We start from the raw sequence: 7,594 nt of genomic DNA on the forward strand, positions 1-7,594 counted from the left end.
ACCTGGGCCGCCGTCGACGCCACTGGATCCTTCCTCGCCACAACTGCCTCCCTTGCCGTCACCGGAGATGCCCCTGCCTTCCTTGCCGTCACCGGAGACGCCCCTGCCTCCCTCGCCACCACTGCCTCCGTCGCCACCACCGGAGCCATCCTCTGTAAGCCCCCACCCCTCCTCTCTCTCATGCATAGGTTAACTAGTTTAATTAGGTTAATTATCTAGGTTAGGGCAAAAATTTAGTTAGGGATTTGACAGAGAAGTAGTTAGGTTAACTAGTTTAATTAGGTTAATTATCTAGGTTAGTGCAAAAATTTAGTTAGGGCTTTGACAGAGAACTAGTCAGGTTAACTAGTTTAATTAGGTTAATTATCTAGGTTAATTAGTGCAAAAATTTATTTTGGGCTTTGACAGAGAACTAGCTGTGTTAACTTGTTTAATTAGGGTTAATTATCTAGGTAAACTAGATTAACTAACTAGGTTAAATAGGTAGGTTAATTAGGTTCGTTGGATTAACAAGCTAGGTTAAGTAGGTTGGCTAGGTTAGAGGAAAATTTTATTTTAGAGCATTAGGTCAGAAGGGTTAGAGAAATGGAGTTCCTTTGCAATTTAATTGGGTTCTGTCCTAGGCAGAGAGGGTTAGAGATAATAATGTGTGTTTGTGTGAGAGAGAGGAATAGCTAGATAATAATGTGTGTTTGGCAAATTTTATTTTTCATTGAAGTGGTCATGTTATATCTTTTCATTGAAGTTGTTCGATTGTGCCCAAGTGGCTTTGTTGTTTCCAGGGAATGATGCTGAGTGGCCTATGTTTTGCTGGAATGTTGATTCATTTCTGTTCCGGCAAATTTCAGGTTCTCGATTTGTCCACTTTTTAGCAAAGGTCATGCCGAAATTTTCCGTGAATTTCGGCATGACTTGTGCTACAAACTAGGACATATCGAGTGCCCGGGATTTGCCGCACCAGGAAGGAGTCAACATTCCTGCAAAACAATAGTCCTTTTTATGTCATTATTCATTTTATTAGGTCTAGAATTAATTGACTAGATTTAATCGTAGGAAACATGGCTAGCAACGATGAAGGACAGGGTTCTGGTGATTGCGACGATGTCTACCGGGCGGCAGACGAATTTTTAGACTTACCGACGATCAACAGATGTTGTTGCTGGGCCCACCAGTGGCATCGGGGACTGAGACCGACACGCAGACCGGTGCTGAGACTGAGACCGACGCTGAGATTCAGACCGGCATCGAGACCGACGCTGAGACCGGTGCTGCCTCGGGGAGTGGAGCCGATGTAGAACCAAAAGCAAAGAGGCAACGGGTTCCTAACAAACTCAGGACTACTAGACTGGTGGTCACGGAGGGCTTCTTGCACGAGGGCCCATACTACATGTCGAGGGTTTCTTGGGAGTCTGCGCAGAGCAGCGTGAATACGCGAGGGATTACATCGTCGGTTTCATGCTCGCCAATAAGGACAAGGAGGCGATTCTCGTGCCTTATCATCCCGTGTAAGTCATCCGCGCTGCTATCCTTACTTCGATTTCAATAATTCATTTGCACGGTGGAGGCTAATTAATTTGAGGTGTACTTATTTTGCGCAGCGGCGGGCGCGCCGTCCTCATCATCCTCTACCCCCTATTCTCCCACGCTCTTTACTTGGACTCGTCGAAGAACATTCACAAAAAGGATTACACCCACATCAAAGATGTTCTCGACAGTGCTATGTTTGACTACCAAGCAAGGGGTGGGGAGGTCAGGGACAAGAAGAGAAGGGGCGGCAGGGTTGCCTTCAGCCATAAGACCGACTTCTGCTGCATCCAGCAACCGAACAATTCTCTTAATGATGGATTCTATGTCCTACACCACATGCCGGAGTACAGACGGGATCACCAGAACCTTCACATGTCACCTAGATCTGGCGATATGCCCATATTCTGCAATGGGCAAAGGACATAGGAGATATCGAGGATCATCGACTTCGAGTTGAGTTCTATAACATCCAGCGTGAACTTGCCCAAATCATCATGAAGGAGGTCGTCGGAAAAACAGGGATGTTCTACGAAGAAGGACAAATGTCGCGGGAAGACGTCCGAACATGGGTAGCCGCTCAGCGTCTCGACGTGAAGCCTTTCACTAGGCTCGGGGACTATCTCCCTGACATTGATGGATGGCACGACATGTTGGAGTGATTGTCGATATATGACACTGTGTCCGTTTAGTCCATACTTTCTGTATGACAAAACTTTGAGTTATGCACGGTGAAACTTTATTTGTGATGTAATTAAACCGTCCTCCTCCTTGACTAGCGAAAATCACTCTAGTTAGGGCATTTTGGGTACGATGAACCTTGTTATTTATGCTTACGATATATTGTTTCTATTTTTGCCAAGTCTGTCTCTTTCTGTTGCTCAACTATATATGTTGCATATCATCGACTCATGTGACGATGCAGGTGCATAGATCATAGATGGCGAAGAAGTGCTACGCCAGGAGTATATATACGACAAGTGGCCGGAGTGTCAGGCCCAGGTGTACCGGTTTCCGGTTTCCGAGCGACAGGCAGTAGTTAGTTTAGGTTCACGCTAATGCGAGAGAGGGATACAAACTCATGTACTCAAAGTGATAGCTCTTCTCGCGTATATCATTGTTTAGATGGATGACGATGTATTTGCAAGTAATCGAGACTTGTATCGCTATTTTCGAGATTGATGACGAGAGACCACTTTGTGTTGAATGATGATTATGATGATGACATGATTTGATGAGACTAATTGTATGTATATGCTATGATTACATTTGTATGTGTATGATATGCTAAAGATTATTGTATAAAGCCTATTCAAATACAAAATAAATATGCAGAAAAAAAAACTAATAAAACTAGTAGTAGCGAGCACTACACCACAACACTGAATTGGGGGCAATTAACTGCCGGGAGAAATACAAGAATGAGGGCAAATCATCTGCCGGGGATCTTGTTACTGCCGGTAGAAGTGCATAACGACGGTGAAACTGCCGGTAGATTAAGCAGCAAGGGCATGCACACTGCCAGCAATAATGTCCACATCTTAGGTCATAAAAACTGCCGGGATAACTGAATTACGGCTCACTATCTGCCGGGCCTGCCTGTGGCGCGAGCCCAAAATAATATTGGGCCCAAACGCGCGCTGGCGCGGGAGAGCGCGCGACATATTTAAACTTTTCACTTAAAAAATTACAACCACCGCTCAAAGAAAAAGAAACAAAGAATTACAGCCACCACACGACCTGTTCTCCCCCAAATCGAAGCCTCCCTAGACCTCCTCCTCGACCGCCGCCGCCGCCGCCGCTGCCCCCTCTGCCATTGACCTTGCCCTCCACCACCACCCCCTCGATTGACCTGTGCGACCCCATCAGGATCTATGGCGGCAGTGCTTGGATCTCGGCGTCGCCTCCGTCGAGATGCCTCTGATGTGCGAGGTCGTCGTCGCCTCCCTCCCTTCGACACCACCACCAGAACTGGTCGACGATGCCGGACGCCTCCATCTCTTCTTTACGGTCCATCACGCCGACGAGCATCGGCGGACTCCCCACCATGGCTTCCTCCCCGCCAACGGCGAGCGTGGTGTCCCATCTCTACTATGCTGGTACAGTACTTTCCTTAGATCCATCTTGGTTGAAACCCGATGCAGGTGAGATCTTCCTTACCAAGGTTGTTAATCTTTTCTTCTTTGCTCGATGAGAACTCATGGTGGCAGATTTCACCTTCCACCGAGTTACTACTGCTCGTCTTCCTTATTGTATTTTTCCTTTTCCTACCAAATTGATGCAGGTGCTATTAGTGAAAGGATTGGGGACTGGTTCTAGTAGTGGTTGGTTTGTTCGAGGAATTCTTGGTGCTCGTGATTTGTAAAGGGTTTCAGCCAGGTTAGTTTATATTCCATTTTGTTATCTTAATTAATATGCAAGTATATGTGCCTATTTCATTTGCTTGTATCCATCCTTTTTAGGTACATGGATCAGTCTTTATTTATTCAGGTTCAGACATTGCGCAACTGAAGACTGTGTGTACTAGTCGAAGGCACGAGCTATGAACGTGTTCTTCACTCACTCATTCGTTTATTTGAGCAACATTTATTGTCAGACGGGAGTAGTATGTATGTTGTTGAGTGTTAAATCCCGTCCAAAGGATTGGCAAGTTGCTGCTTGGAAACTTGGTAGATACAAACGATTAGTGCTCTGTACAAGCTAGTTGTTTACTGAGTAGAAGGAAGGTTACTCTACTGCTTGAATGTACCAATGAAGATGCTCTTCACAACTCTAATCCTTGGTGCCAATGGGTATTCTTCCATTTACTATGATTAAGTGCTCTTTGTGCTAATTCTGGATGTTATAAAAAATGAACTTTGGCTAATGAACACGTAGTTGGAATGAACAAGTACCCTTGTTTATCTCCATTGATCGATTGATGTGAGATCATTTAGTTCATTCGTCATCACACACATATACTTGTACATGTAAGAAAAGCAATCAGATAGAGAATCTCTTTCTGTCTCTTCTTTGTTTGCTACAAATATAGACTGAAAGTGGAGTAGTTCTTCTAGAGTTTAAAGATTTGAACTTGCAAAAGTGTTAGTTCTCTGATATGAAGTTTATTATTTATGTTTTGTGAAGGTTGTTGTCTGAATGTGATATACCCATATATTATATAAAGAACAAGTTCAGATCGGTATAAAAAATTATGCTTAAACTTTCATGCCATCTAATAGATAATAGTCTATGTATACTTTTCAACGTCATAAGCATTGTAGTAACTACATTGCCACAGGAAATTAGATATTGTGATCTATCTTTCATACCTATATACATATTATGCTTGGACGTGTGTTGTTTGTGCGAAAGGAAACATTTAGTATTTTGTAATGCTTGAACTGAAGGTAGTCTCTACTTAAATATTTCTCCATTTAATCAAGTAAGAACAGTTCTTCAGAACATTTTATCCTTTTAATCTTCAGACATCTTGACAGGAAGCACCAGGGAATGTTTGCAGTTTCAATTTATATTGTACGTAAAGGACTGTAGATATGTTCTCTGCCAGTCAAAACTTCTAAATGATCTATGCACTATGGCAGTGCCGCAGTGGATACTTCTAAATGACTGCACACATGTTTTATTAAGTCTTATCAGTATATGGAGTTCAATAATCTTTTGGTGCTAAACAAGTGGATGCTATAACTGAATACTAAATCAGTAAAACACTGTAGGAGTTTTACAAGCAAGCTTTGGGTAAAAAGATTTTTGTATTGTGCTGTTTATTCCCATTGGTCGATCGATGTGAGATCATCTAGTTCAACTGTCATCACGCACATATACAGTTACATGGAAGAAAAATAACTAGCTAGAGAACTTATTTATGCCTCCTTTTGTTTTGCTGCAAAGACAGACTGAAAGTGGAGTACTCTTCTAGAGTTTAATTGTTATAACATGCTGCTTTTATAAGGTTGCAATCTTCAATCTAGTTTTAGTCAATAAGTTATTGTTTCTTAAGAATACATAAAGAATGGATTCTTATATGTTCCATGTATTATGTTAGGGCAAGTAATTATCAGCTGAGCAAATGCTACAACGTGCTAGGAGGAGAAGTTCGAATGGAGGCAGAGAGTACACTTGGTAAGTCATATATCGAACCTGAACTTATTTACTCATTTTTTTATTTTTGTTCTAGTCCGAGTCCAAAAAGATGGTTTGACAAATGGGGGTGACATTCTGTACACAGGTGCGCATCTACAATTCATGCTTGTGAAGCATTTTTTAAAAATAAAATTGAATATGGGAAAATTTGGGTTCCAAGTTTTGCCATGCTGTCATGACTTTGTATTAGTTTGCCCCCTTCAACATGTAAAACTATGAACCTGACCATGTTTTATTTGGAACATTTAGATGATGTGTCGGAATGAAAACAAAAGGCAATGATGAGAAGGAAAACAAACACCAATCTACTTACATCTGATGTGTAAATTCTAATGTGCCAAAAAATTCTCTTTTCAGGAAATAGAATGGAAAAAGGAAGAGGAGATAATGTTGAAGCACACGAGCAAGAGGCTAGCAGAAGTTAAAGCAATACACTATAAGCATTTTGAATGATTAGGGCCTTGTGTTGTTGGGAACATTACAACCATGGGGAAAGCTAATTTTAGGATTTTTTTTTGAAACTATGATGATTTTTATAGCAAATTCGAAAACTATACACCCTAATGGAGAAAAATCAAAAGTATCACCCCGTCGGCCTCGTGTTGACCGAAAAGGGACTTTTCGGCCCCGTGTTGGCCGAAGAGGTACTTTTTGGCCAACCGTTGGCCAAAAAGTACTTTTCGGCCAACAGTTGGCCAAAGAGTCCCTCTTCAGCCAACAGTTGCTCTACTTTTTAAAAAATTCATATCAAATAGGATTTTTAGTATTTTAATTTGATTCTTTCTGCATTAGATTAGAAAATTTTATGAAGTTTCTGTAGATATCAAGTTTGACTAGATTTGTAAGTTTGAATTTGAATTTTCATGAATTTTCTTAAATCACTAGATTGCCTATAATTTGAGGTAGGAGTATTCTTTTTAGATGATTCTTTTTGCTACTGGTTCTTTGTGAATTTGTTTATCAGTAGTAATTAATTGGTGGCCGAAAAGTCCCTTTTCAGCCAACAGGAGGCCGACGGGATGATACTTTTGATTTTTCTCCATTAGGGTGTATAGTTTCCGAATTTGCTATAAAAATCATCATAGTTTCAAAAAAAAGTCTAATTTTAGTTGCTAGTTTAGCATAGAAGCTACTATATGCTCATTTTGGTCGTGTGTCGCGTCCAAAAACATATGTAATTTTCCTTAAATGCACAACACCCTTATATATAGGCGTTTCTAGAAACATATGTATTTGGTAGTTAATTTTATTGAATGAAGTTAAGTTTTACGATGAGGCCCATATGTGAATTATGAAATAGTGTCATTTGTCTTGATTGCCTGAACAAAATGAATGCATATTAAATTAGCGATTTGTTGCCTAGATCAATTTGCTTTTGCTAGTGAAATCAACATGATGGCATATTTACTGCCGGGTAAACAAGCTTGTGCCGGCAGTTACATTGCCGGTAACTTTAGTTTATATGCCACGGCCAATCTGCCGGGAGAAAATAAACTGCCGACAAATAAATGTGTGGGGGCAGTAAAACTGCCGGGAGAAGTTTATCTGCCGGGAGAAGTAATTCCCGGCAGCCGTTCTTGTGGCAGTTCTATCTGCCGGGAGAATTGCTCTACCGACAGTTTATCTGCCCTCTTACGGGGTTTCTCCCGGCAGATTACATGGCATTGCATTGGTGCTGTGGTGTAGTGGAGGGGGAAAAATTTAGCAGTAGTGCCGCTTTACCAGCAGCGCTTTCCTGTAAACAGCGCTGCAGATAATATCAGTAGCGCCCTTTTCTAAAGCGCGCTACAGCTATTCATGTATAGCAGTAGCGTGAGTCAACAGGCGCTACTGCTATACGTTAGCTGTAGCGCCTTATTAGTAGCGCCGGCACCCGCGCTGCTGCTAGGCTTTTCCCTAGTAGTGTTAGTGTAGCTGGGTCCAAATT

The 7,594-nt window shown here is 41.8% G+C and overlaps 1 long non-coding RNA gene across 2 annotated transcripts; it reads left to right on the forward strand.

The window, feature by feature from the left end:
- The first annotated feature begins 3,239 nt into the window (after window positions 1-3,239).
- LOC123042387 (uncharacterized) lies at window positions 3,240-6,931 on the forward strand. 2 transcript variants are annotated; one of them, XR_006418771.1, is made up of 4 exons: window positions 3,240-3,903; window positions 3,987-4,316; window positions 5,570-5,646; window positions 6,025-6,931. It is a non-coding gene; the product is annotated as an uncharacterized lncRNA (long non-coding RNA). The 2 variants fall into 2 exon arrangements; XR_006418770.1 differs by having other exon boundaries at window positions 3,987-5,646.
- The last annotated feature ends 663 nt before the right edge of the window (window positions 6,932-7,594 follow it).

Source organism: Triticum aestivum, chromosome 2B (genome assembly GCF_018294505.1).
Source record: "Triticum aestivum cultivar Chinese Spring chromosome 2B, IWGSC CS RefSeq v2.1, whole genome shotgun sequence".
Classification (NCBI taxonomy): Eukaryota; Viridiplantae; Streptophyta; class Magnoliopsida; order Poales; family Poaceae; genus Triticum; species Triticum aestivum.